Below are 11,127 nucleotides of genomic sequence, written 5' to 3' on the forward strand. Positions count from 1 at the left end.
CACACACACACACACACACACACACACACACACACAGAATCAACTCCACAGGGTTGTTCTCTGTCCTCTCCAGGAGTGTCATGGCATGCTCATACTCCCATATACATGTCACACACACACACGCACACACACACACACACAATATTCATTATTCTTTATTTAAGAAGAGAAGAATAAGTTTGATCACAATATATGACCATCACTAGTAAAAAAAAAAAATTCACTTTTGGAAACCATCTGACTAATCCTTCGTAGAAGTTAAAATGAGAAGTTCAAGCTCTCTATCCTAAGGGGAAATCCTGGCACGTAGCAGATAGTCATTCCAGTTATCTTTCCGTGCCCTTTCTGCACTCTGCTGACCCATTCTATCTGCTAGGTGAGGTGACTCTGAACCCTTTAAATGATTTTCTTTGCTGGCAGGCACAATCTTGAGCATTCTTAGCTGAGGGTGCTGAAGAAGAATGGCAGAAGAAAAGGACTGTGTGTCTTGGTTTCTGCACATTCAGCTGGTAGGTCCCTGAAGCCTAGGAGGCCCTTCCAGCACCAACATTCTGCAGCAAGAGCCACTCAGTCTTGCAGTAGAGAACCACCAACAACATTCAATGGCCTATTCTCTCACACCAGTGTTCACTTCAAGACCCAGGGCTGTTTGCATTGAAGATTACCTATAAATATGGCCTAACACAAGATCATGGACTTATGAAGAGGTGGTGCGTACGTGTGTGCATGTGTGCGTGAGTGCATGCATGGGTGTGTGTGTTTAATTGGTTTGGGCTAGCTTTGTAGATGACAGTGTTATGTTGTAGTGTCAAAGGTTGGCCATGGCTGGGCCTTACAGCTTCCCCTGGCATCCTCCTAGACACGATGATGGCTGAATACCTCTTCAAATGTACAACAGAAGGGTGATTTTTTTAAAGCAGTTTCCTGAGGAGAAATTACATGCACATTCTTATGCACATTCTTCTTCGGTGACTCCGGTGGACTAGAGCATCCCTTTTCAAAAAGATATTATTCTGACTGAGAGGAAGAGCTGCAGAGAGAAACAACTGGATTCCTAGAGCCTATGCAAAGGCCTAGTGGTACACAGCTCTAAGCCCAGAGCTGAAGATGGGAGTGAGAAAGAAGAGCAAGTCCTCTTCCAGGAACTCATATCTTCAGCCTTACGGGTTTGGGGTTTTGTTTTTGTTTTTGTTTTTTGAGTGAATTCAGGCATTCTAAGGAGCCCAGTTGTTACACCCACTGGAGCAGGAGTTACAGGCAGTTGTGTGACATTCCACTGGGGTTCTAGATACTGAACTCAGGTCCCCTGGAAAAGTACTATGGACCCATCACTTCAGCCCGAGTTTAAGTCTTCAGAGTAAAATTTCTCTGTTCAAACTGTTCTCAACTTTCTCTTCTGTGATTATCCAAGGGTAATATAAAAATATACCATGAACAAAAACTGCCTCTTTTTTTTTTTTTTTTTTGGACAGTTTCTCCGTGTAGGCTTGACTGTCCTAGAACTCACCCTGTAGACCAGGCTAGCCTCGAACTCAAAAATCCGCCTGCCTCTGCCTCCCAAGTGCTGGGATTAAAGGTGTGTGTCACCACTGCCCTGCAAAACCTGCCTCTTTAAAAAAAAAAAAAGTTTATTCTTATGTTCATTGCCTTATTAAAATATGCTTTGTGTAGATAAAAAAAATTAATGTCTATGCAGCTGTATCTCAGCTCAGAAAGGGAATCCATAATAATTTTGGAAAGACACATCACAGGACTGGGTTCTGGTAGAGGGAACACTAAGACGGTACTGAAGCACCCTGACGATCTCCGTAGGTTCAACTGCGGTTGCTGTTGTCTACAGTTTTGTGTCAAGCAAAGCTCAGTCCTAGAAGCTTCAAGGACAGCTGAAGCTGATGTGTTTCACACTTTTGATTGGCCATCGTCAGAGCATCCCTTCCTGGTGGACCTTTATGTTTGACGTGATGCCAGTGGAGTTGACTTAGCAGCACTGAGCTCGAGCACGGTCTGGATTACAAGGTCTAAGACAACGTCCGTCACGATCTGGCACCTTCTCGAAATGGCACACATGACCATTCTAGTACAGCAGCCTTGGGACTCGAGGTCTTTAAAGGTGAATTGCTTAGTCTTTATGAGCCATTCTTTGAAATTACACACACTAGTCATTTCGGGTGGCTCCTTTTCCTAACTTGGTTCAGAGTAGATTCCTGGAGGACTCTTACTTGTAACCCCAGACAGTTGGTTGCTAGAGCCAAACGTGTCACTGGAAAAACTCCCTTCAAAGGGAGGAAACACATCTCTCTCTCTCTTCCTCTCTCTCTGTAGGGCTCTATGGGAGCATGTCGAGCAACTTTGAATGACAGAATTTTTAAGCCACGCAGTATTTAAACCGAGTGTCAGTTGCCTCATTTCAGTGAAGAGATTTGGAATAAATAACCTCTAAACTTTGATCCAGCTCTAACCATGAAGTTACCAAATGGGAAACAAAAACAGAGGCCTCAAGAACTCTCTCTACAGGATTGTACGCAAGAAATTCACTGAGAAATTAGATAATTGTATTGATATAGAGTTAGGGTTTTGGGGTTGTTTTGGTTTGTTTATTTACTTATTATCCTAGTTTTGTTTATACAGCTGTGATAAAGACCATGACCAAACGCAACCTGGGGAAGAAAGGGTTTATTTGACTCACAAATCCTGACCACAGCCCATTACTAAGGAAAGGCAGGACAGGAACCTGGAGGCAGGAACTAAAACATGTCTCAGAGGAAGGCTGTTTAACTACTGTTAGCTAAATAGTCCCCATTTCTTGATTATATTCTTTCTTCCGTTATCTTTATTTTTACCTCCCTGGAAATCATATTGAATAAATGTTATTTACTTTTTCATTGAGGTACATTGTCTGTGTTTCTTAATCACTTCCTAAGGCCTCCCATGGTTTTTCTTTGTTTGTTTGTTCAGTTGTTTCATTTTGCCTACATTGCTTTGCTAGGGCTGAACTATCAAAATACTACAGACTCAGTAGGTTATACAATGGAAGCTGTCTCTTAGAAGCCCCTTGCTCTCCTGAAGCCCCTTGCTCTCCTCGTAGGCTTTCCCTATGAACGACCACATCTGGTCTGTTTCTTCATGTGTTCAGATTCCATCCTATTTCAGGAACATTAGTGAAATTGAACAAGGTTCACTCACAGAACCTCATTTACCCAACAGTTACCTCATCTGTGACCCTGTTTCAATATATCCACACTTTGAGGTAAGTGGTCTTAGGGCTTGTACATCTGGATCTGGGATATGCACAGCCAATGAAGTTTGGCATCCTTTTACCTTACACGCTACCTCAGTGTTCTCACTCACTAATTGGACCATAAGCCTATCCATTATGCAGACAGTCCTCTTCTCAGAGAACTTTTATTTTAATAGTCTTCATTTCAATTTCTAAAAGTTCTTGCTTGTTTTCATGCCAGCCCATCCTTTTACTTATGCATTATTTCCTCAAATCTTTCACAGCATTATTCTCTCGTAGTTTAGATGCATTCTTTCTTCCTCGGGAGTTAATTCTGCCTGCTGGATTTTGACTCTTCCAAACTCTACAAATTACTGGGCATACCTTATCATCTGAGCTTGAAAGCTCAAGAGGGGCATATCTCTGATTTGTCCTCTAGCTGTGGTATCTCCTCTGAGTGTTTATAAATGCCTGGACAAGCCCTGTAGTAATCACCTTATACAATTTCTTACTTAAAGATATCAGTTCAAGAGTTTTGTCCTGGCTGTCTCCAAAATATTTTGATGATTTTATTGAACACCTCAAAGAAGGAGGCACTGTATTAATCAAAAATATCAAATAACACCTCATATTGCAATCTAAATATAATTAGACCACTATTAGATTTGGAAAATGGAGAATATTCCAGGAGGACCTATTTAATATTCTCCCTTATGCTTAGAAAAACAACAACAACAAAATCAATGTAACAGTGGCCATGGCTAAGCATGAGAGCAAATACCAAGGGTATTTGTTTTTCATGTATTGTGTAAAGTTCTGTCATCTCTGAACACAAACCCAGGTGAATAGACAAGGTGAATAGGCGAGAATAGACAGCATTTTTAGGCTTAGAGCCATCTTCTCAGCCCATATAGTTCATTCTCAGTGAGGTCCTTTTCCTGTATCTGCCTGTGGAGAAGGGAAAGAGAGGAACTGGGAGAGAAGGTCTCTGGTGTCTCTTCATATTGGATGCTGTCCTTATATGATCAAGCTCCAGTCTTCTAAACTTATTTAACCTAAGTTTTCTTTCTTCCGCTCTTCAGACATAATTACACTGGGGAGTTCAATATATGAATTGTGGGAACTGAAAACATTTACTACACAAGTGTATTTGTTTATTTGATTTTGTTTGTTTGCTTTAGATGCTGGTCCTGAATCTACAATCCTCCTGTTTCCATATCCAAATGCTCGGGTCATAGGTGTGCAGCAGTGTATCCAGGCAACAGATATTTTCCTGGATAGATGTGCCATTAAAGGCTTCAAGAGAACAAATCTTAACTTCTTATACCATTTATCTTTCTTCCCCCAAAATCAAACTGTGACTAGACATGCTGAAGATTGCTTGAGTATGTATAAATAAAATTTGATTTCACTCTATCTTTAGTATGTATTTAGTGTCTTTATTGCTCATTGAACCAGGGCTCAGACTTGCTGAGTGCATTCTGGGTAAGCACTCTACCTCTGAGCTACAGACTCAGGTCTGGATTTTACCAATTTACAGCTCAAAAGACCACTGTAACACAAGAAAATGAAGGTGCAACAGCACTAGATAGAAAGGGGGTGAAACACTTTCCAAAGAGAGGCTGGTGTTGAAAGAGGTTAGCAACAATGGCCACATTATAACAGCAATAAAATTGGGCTGGTATGTTTCAGTCAGTAAGAGTGAACATCTGGCTTTATGGATCATTCAAGGTCACAATTAGCACATCACAGTTAGAACAGTAACCAGTCCTGGGACTTTGTATCAGTGCAAGTTGATCCATATATCACTTCACTTACTGGGGGGACTTATTGGAGGAGACAAGAGCATACAGAAGCAGAGCACAGCCAGGGTCTTGATCTCTAGTAACATGTCACATCTGCAAGAGTAAGCCACATCTGTGTAATTCCACTAGCTTCACATCTGTAGGGATACAATACGCATGTATGTATTTTTGCATGACTGATATTAAGACCAGCTCTGTACAAAGAAAATCATGTGGCCAGTGGGTAGGAAAGATCTCTTACTGCAGTAGAGATTTGGTGATGGACAGTTTTTGCGGTCAGGCAGCTGCTAAGAATGGGGCCAGACAACATGGAATTAACTGTCCATTGGGAGTTAGAATCCGGGGTTCCTGTCCTACTTGCTAATCAACTGTAGTGCCTAGGGCAAGCCACTTCAGTTTTCTTCTGTGCCCTAGTTTTTCTCGTATAAATTGGGACAATAAGCTCGCCCTACTTATCTCGTTAGTTTGTTGTGAGGGTCATAGAAGTCGGTGTGACTAAATGTACTTTGATTCATGAAGCTGTGTGTGTGGAGAAGAACAATGCCTCTCCTGTCCCTCATGAGAGCTGCAGCTGTCACCTCTAGAACCAAATGCAAGCCACCATGAAAAGCACACCAGATTTAGTCACTCATGGCTCTATGTGACATAGAAACCTTCAGCAGGAAGACTCAGGGAACAATGTCTATGTCATGGCTTAGGCTCAGTGAAGCAGGGTAAGCCATGCACAACTGTGAGGACAAGGATTGGGCCTCTAGGAACAGGCAGAGCAGGCCAACAAGAAAGGCCTGTCTGTTCGGGTTTTTCTTGCATTTATTTATTTGTTTGTTTGTTTGTTTGTTTGTTTAATTAATTTTTTGTAGAATCTCTTCCTCCTGGGCGTGGAGCGAACTCTTTTTTTTTTTTTTTTTTTCTGGAACGGGGTCTTATCACTTACTGACAAACAAGGAGGTCCAAGAATTTCTTTATAGCTAGCGCTTACAGAAAGTTGGAGGTTTGAGTCAGGTGTTCAGGCTTTATGACTGGCATGAGGAAAAAAGTTGAAGTTTCTATAAGGTGCTTTAGGGAATGAGTAGAGGTTAGAAATCGGAAGATGTAAGGGGCTCACAGAAGCTTTGCTGCAGGGGCTTCACTTGGGGTCATTTTTCTCTGAGACCTAAGAAATATAGATTTCCACAAAGGTCATGCAATGTCTTTCCCTTCCCTTCCCTTTCCCCCTTTTATTTTATTTTGAGACAGGGTTTCTGTGTATCCCTGGCTGCCTTGAAACTCTCTTGGACTAGGTTGGCCTCGAACTCATAGAGTTCCACTTAACTCTGCTTCCCAAGTGCTGGGATTAAAGGCGCGCACAACCACTGCCCGGCTGCATTATTGTTTCTTTCTATGCTGTCCAGTGAAGGTATTAAACCTGGCATCTGACAGAACTCCAACATGAACCCTGTGGACTATAAAACAGGTCCTATGGGTTTGCTAATACTAAACCTCAGATTGCGCTTCTGGTAGGCATTGATAGACGCGTCACATTGTTATGTATATGTGTAGATAAACATGCCAAATGGCAAGCAATCCTCACCTGTAGGGCATGCTGAGATAGAATGGCACATATAAAGGCTTGGCCAGGTAGTCTAACTTTGTAGAAAACGGTGAGCAAAAGAACACTCTCGATTTATTTATTATTTCTCCCTGCCCTTTTCCTCCTCCTCTCTTCTTCTTCTATACTGAGAAGTAAACACAGGGTATTCTGGGAAAACATGTTAACAGTGATCTGTACTTTCAACCCTTAGAGGAGGTTCTAACTCAACAACTCTTCATTTAAAGATGAAAACTTGGACATTGAGTTAGCATGTGGCTTGTCCACAGCTGCACATCAAAGATAGTGACAAGATCCTTCTGATGTTTAAGTAACTCATAATTTTTCCTTGGAACCAGTTTTCAAGTTCAAAATAAGAGACCGAGTGAAGGTGGTAGTTAGATTTAGAATATGATTCCTGGGCTAGACAAGATTCTCCATGCTGGTATGGACATAAAAGGAAGCTCAGGCACAGCCATGATTAAGCATGTCATGCCAGTAAAAGGCCAGATATCCACCAAACAAGTTTCATAAAAGAAAGCTATCCAAGTTAGCTGAAGGGAAGAGACCCTGAACCACAAAAGTGTGAACAGAAGCAACACATTTCAGAAGTCTAGTCTGGCTCGCTAAAATGGGTTTGGAAAGAGAAAGAATAATAGTGATTTTTATTGAAGGCTATCTACAAGTCATGATACTAAGAAGCTCACATAATTCTCACTTTAAAAATTTTAATTTAACCAATCAATAAATAACAATCGTGTTTTGGTGAAGGAGTGAACCAAGCAATTATGGCAGAGCTGGAGCTTGAGCTACAGATATTCACATTCCATCACCAAGGTGGGGAGAGAGAAGAAGATGGTGTGTAGTTGTAATATCACTAGGTGAGGAGCCAAGGTGTACAGTGCGGGTCTCCCGCAGAGTGGCAATGAGTCTGAGTATAAGTAGTTACACAGAAGCTATATCTAAAATTGTCTTTAAGTTGTAACTTAGCTTATAGTTGACGTCTCCTGTTGTTTGAGGTTACATATATGCATTTTACATTTACATTTCACTCTAGATTTTTTTTTTTGTTTTACAAAAAAGGTTGATTGAATCTTGTCAAATAATTAGTTGTAGAGGGTTAATTCTTATACCAAACAATAATCAAGTAATGCAAATAGTAGTTAAATATTTATAGAATTATAGAACAAAAAATCTATCAAATGTTAACTTGCATCTTTATAATCCTGTGATGAATTAATTGATTCTTTATTTTTGAATATTTATTGAGTCCCATGTCATCCCAGGCTCCATTTTAGATATGAGAAACACCAAAGTCTCTATTTAATGGGACTTATGAAGTTACAATATAATAACAAAACAGCTAACAAAATACAGTGATTTCAGATAGCAACAAATGCTATGAAGAAAACAGGAAAGGCTGACATGAGGGAGATGGCACGGGAGAAATTTATTTCTTTATCTTCTTCCTTTCATTCAAATATATATGCATGAGGCTCTTCTTTTTATAATATAGAATATTCCTCAGGATTAATTTTTCAAGTTTAAAGACTTTACTATAAAAAATACCATGCAAATAAATAAAAACATCACACACAAAGATCAACCAGACCCAAGGTCTCTGTAGCTCAATGAACATCTACACCAGTGGTTCTCAACCTTCCTCATGCTGAGACCCTTTAACATAGTTCCTCATGTATCATGGTCTCCAACCAAAAACTTGTTTAGTTGATACTCCATAACTGTCATTTTGCTACAGTTATGAATGATACAGTACCTATTTGATATGCAGGACATCTGACATGTGACCCACAAAGGGCTCATGACGCACAGGTTGAGAACTGCTGATCTTAGACTCCGGATTTGACACCAAAGCGTGGATCTTCACACTGAACTCCGCACATCCAGTGTAAGACACATTTCATGCACCCACCCACAACCAAGTCCACAATCTCCCATGACAGAGCTAGAACTAGAAAAACACTTAGCTTTGTATTCACCTTCATTAACTTGTGTCCATAACCTGCACTCAGTCCTTCATTCCCAGATATTTAGTTTTCTCGGTTTTTTTTTTCTCCCTGCTATTCTGCACTAAGCATACATGTATTTACATATTTACATATATTATTCCCCAGGTTCCCCATATGAGAGAAAACATGCACTCAACATGCATTTATTTTCTTTTTGAGACTGTGTCACCTTGCTTAATACCATCCATTCTAATCCCATCCATCTCCCTGAAAATAGTTTAACTCTTTTTTATTAGTTCTGAGCATATGTACATACCAATAAGAATTGGATTTAAAGCAAACTTCAGAATTATGCTTTAATTAAAGGGAATATTAACCAAGAATTGCTTGCTTCGTTAGTGCCAAGCCTGGAGAAACCATGGCTGCCTGGGCTTTGTGTGCCTGAGGGATGGTAGGTTCCTTGCAGTTTCCACCCCTCTGTTGGCCTTTTGCAGCATCTCCGTTCCCAGTAACTTAAAGCCTGGATCCCAGTCAGCTGTTAAAGATTGATGAATTAGCTTACTGCTGTGGTCTGCTCAGTTCACATAGTAAAAGCACGGGACACATCCAGCCATAAAATGAGGCCAAGTTGAATATCCAGGCTGGTGTCCCGAAGTTATTACCAAGGAGCTCCCAATCTTGGCTGTATCATTTTCATGACGTCTCCATTTCATTTTCATCAGCAAGGAGGCTGTGTTGGGGAAACATTGTCTGCCATACATCATCAACACATACATACATACACCTTTTATATGCACACTGCTATGGAAATGTGCAGACCTTATTTCTATAGATCTTATTGCCTATGGTGTTATGTCTGTAAGCGCCTATTGTGTCACTATGGTTAATACAGAATTTGGTCCCAGATGCTGCTTTGCCATGCACAACAGTGCATGCCTGCCACCCCGGCACTCAAGAAACTGAGACAGGCAGACATTGAGTCCGAGACCATTCTGAGAGGCATGAGTAACAAGATTCTGCCTCAGAGAAAATAATAAACAAGAAACTTAAAGATAATGTTTTTTTTTGGGGGGGGGGAGGGAGGCGGGAGATAAAAATGCTCATTCCAAGGTTAAATAAGAGGGACTAGGAAAGATGGTGAGATGGGACTAGAGAGAAAGGGACTTGGGGAAGGTAAGGTGAAGTTTATCCCATGGGTGGAGGCGGTGGGAAGGGAGGGGTATCTTGCTTACAAGAAGATATCAGATCCCACAGAGATCTGGATGGCTGTCACACCTTCTATGGAAGCCAAGGGAGACGGTGTGTACTTTGAAAAAAAATCTCATTTAGCTTGGACCGAAATCTATAGGCTTCCATTAGAGAGCTGTCCCCAGTGTTCCTCCTTGGAACGGGGCAGGCAATGCATTTCTTCCAGTTGATCCAGATTCCCTGTGGGATACTGACTCCATCAAATGCAGATTGACATCTATTTGCAGTGCAAGTCGAAACGGGCGGTCTCACTCTGAATTATTTAACATGGCAACATTTTGCACATATAAATCATGTCCGGCTTTATTAGATTAGGCCAATTGAGGAAATATATACACCTGCCTGTCATGTAAAGCCCTTCATCCTAGGGAGCAGCCTCCCCAGGGGGACATCCCAGGAAGTAAATTGAATACTGAGTGGTTTACCCAATGATAGGCTGGAGTTGAAAATTGAAATTCTTGCGTGGACATTGAAATTCACATCAAAAAATGAAAAACTACCTATGTCTCCTGGTTACCAGGGTACTAATCACCAGAGAACTTTAGATTGGCACGACTATGGTGGTTGCCCCTGTGCCTTTATGTTGGAGCTGAGCCCTGTCAATGCAGTAGTGTACCTAAGGTCCTTTCAGGTCTTTAGAAGAAAGACCTCCTACAAATGGCAGAATATCACTTGCATTAAATCCACCAAGGAGCTTGCTGTGATTCCTCGGCATTTAGGGGAGGGGTGGGAGATGACAAGCATTTTCCCGCGAATTAAAAGCACAGAGATTAGCAAGCAAGGACTTTTTAATCAGACCAGGCAGCGTAGTGATGCCCAGCTGATAGACTTGATTTCTGTTACAAGAGGCGCGGGTAGGGTGGGGGCGGGGTGGCATCCAGGCCTGTTCTCCCTGTACTCAAGAAATCTCAGAGAAGAATCTCTCATAAAAACAGACTGCCTCTCAAATAACAGCCCCATGCTAAAGCTCTTCCCAATTGAAGATGGGAGGAGGGGACAGCGTTAAAAAATAGCATGTGTCTCCACACAAATGTCCCCCTCCCCCCGGCCCCACCCCATCTCCGCCCTAGTTAAAAGGAGAAATCTAGTCCTCTGAAGGAGAAAAGCCCTACGAGGGGGCACCCAGCGCCATTACTCTGAGAACTGAGAGGCACAAAATGAAAAGGCCACTGGTCTCAGTTTACTGCCACAATGGCCTTTTATGAGAGGGATTAGACACGCCAGGAGCTGGTGCAGCATTCAGCGGTGCCCCTGACGACAATCTGGAAAAAAAAAAAAAAAAGATGATAAAATCAGTTTGTCGTGAGGTTAAACCACCAA

The 11,127-nt window shown here is 41.5% G+C and overlaps 1 long non-coding RNA gene across 1 annotated transcript in view; it reads left to right on the forward strand.

The window, feature by feature from the left end:
- Window positions 1-4,613, forward strand: part of LOC115029858 — an 18,846-nt gene extending 14,233 nt beyond the window's left edge. The window contains exons 2-3 of the long non-coding RNA XR_003835416.1: window positions 1,813-2,110; window positions 4,399-4,613. This is a non-coding gene — a long non-coding RNA (uncharacterized LOC115029858). The remainder of the gene's footprint in view (window positions 1-1,812; window positions 2,111-4,398) is intronic.
- The last annotated feature ends 6,514 nt before the right edge of the window (window positions 4,614-11,127 follow it).

The sequence above is a fragment of the Mus caroli genome, chromosome 18 (assembly GCF_900094665.2).
Source record: "Mus caroli chromosome 18, CAROLI_EIJ_v1.1, whole genome shotgun sequence".
Lineage (NCBI taxonomy): Eukaryota > Metazoa > Chordata > Mammalia > Rodentia > Muridae > Mus > Mus caroli.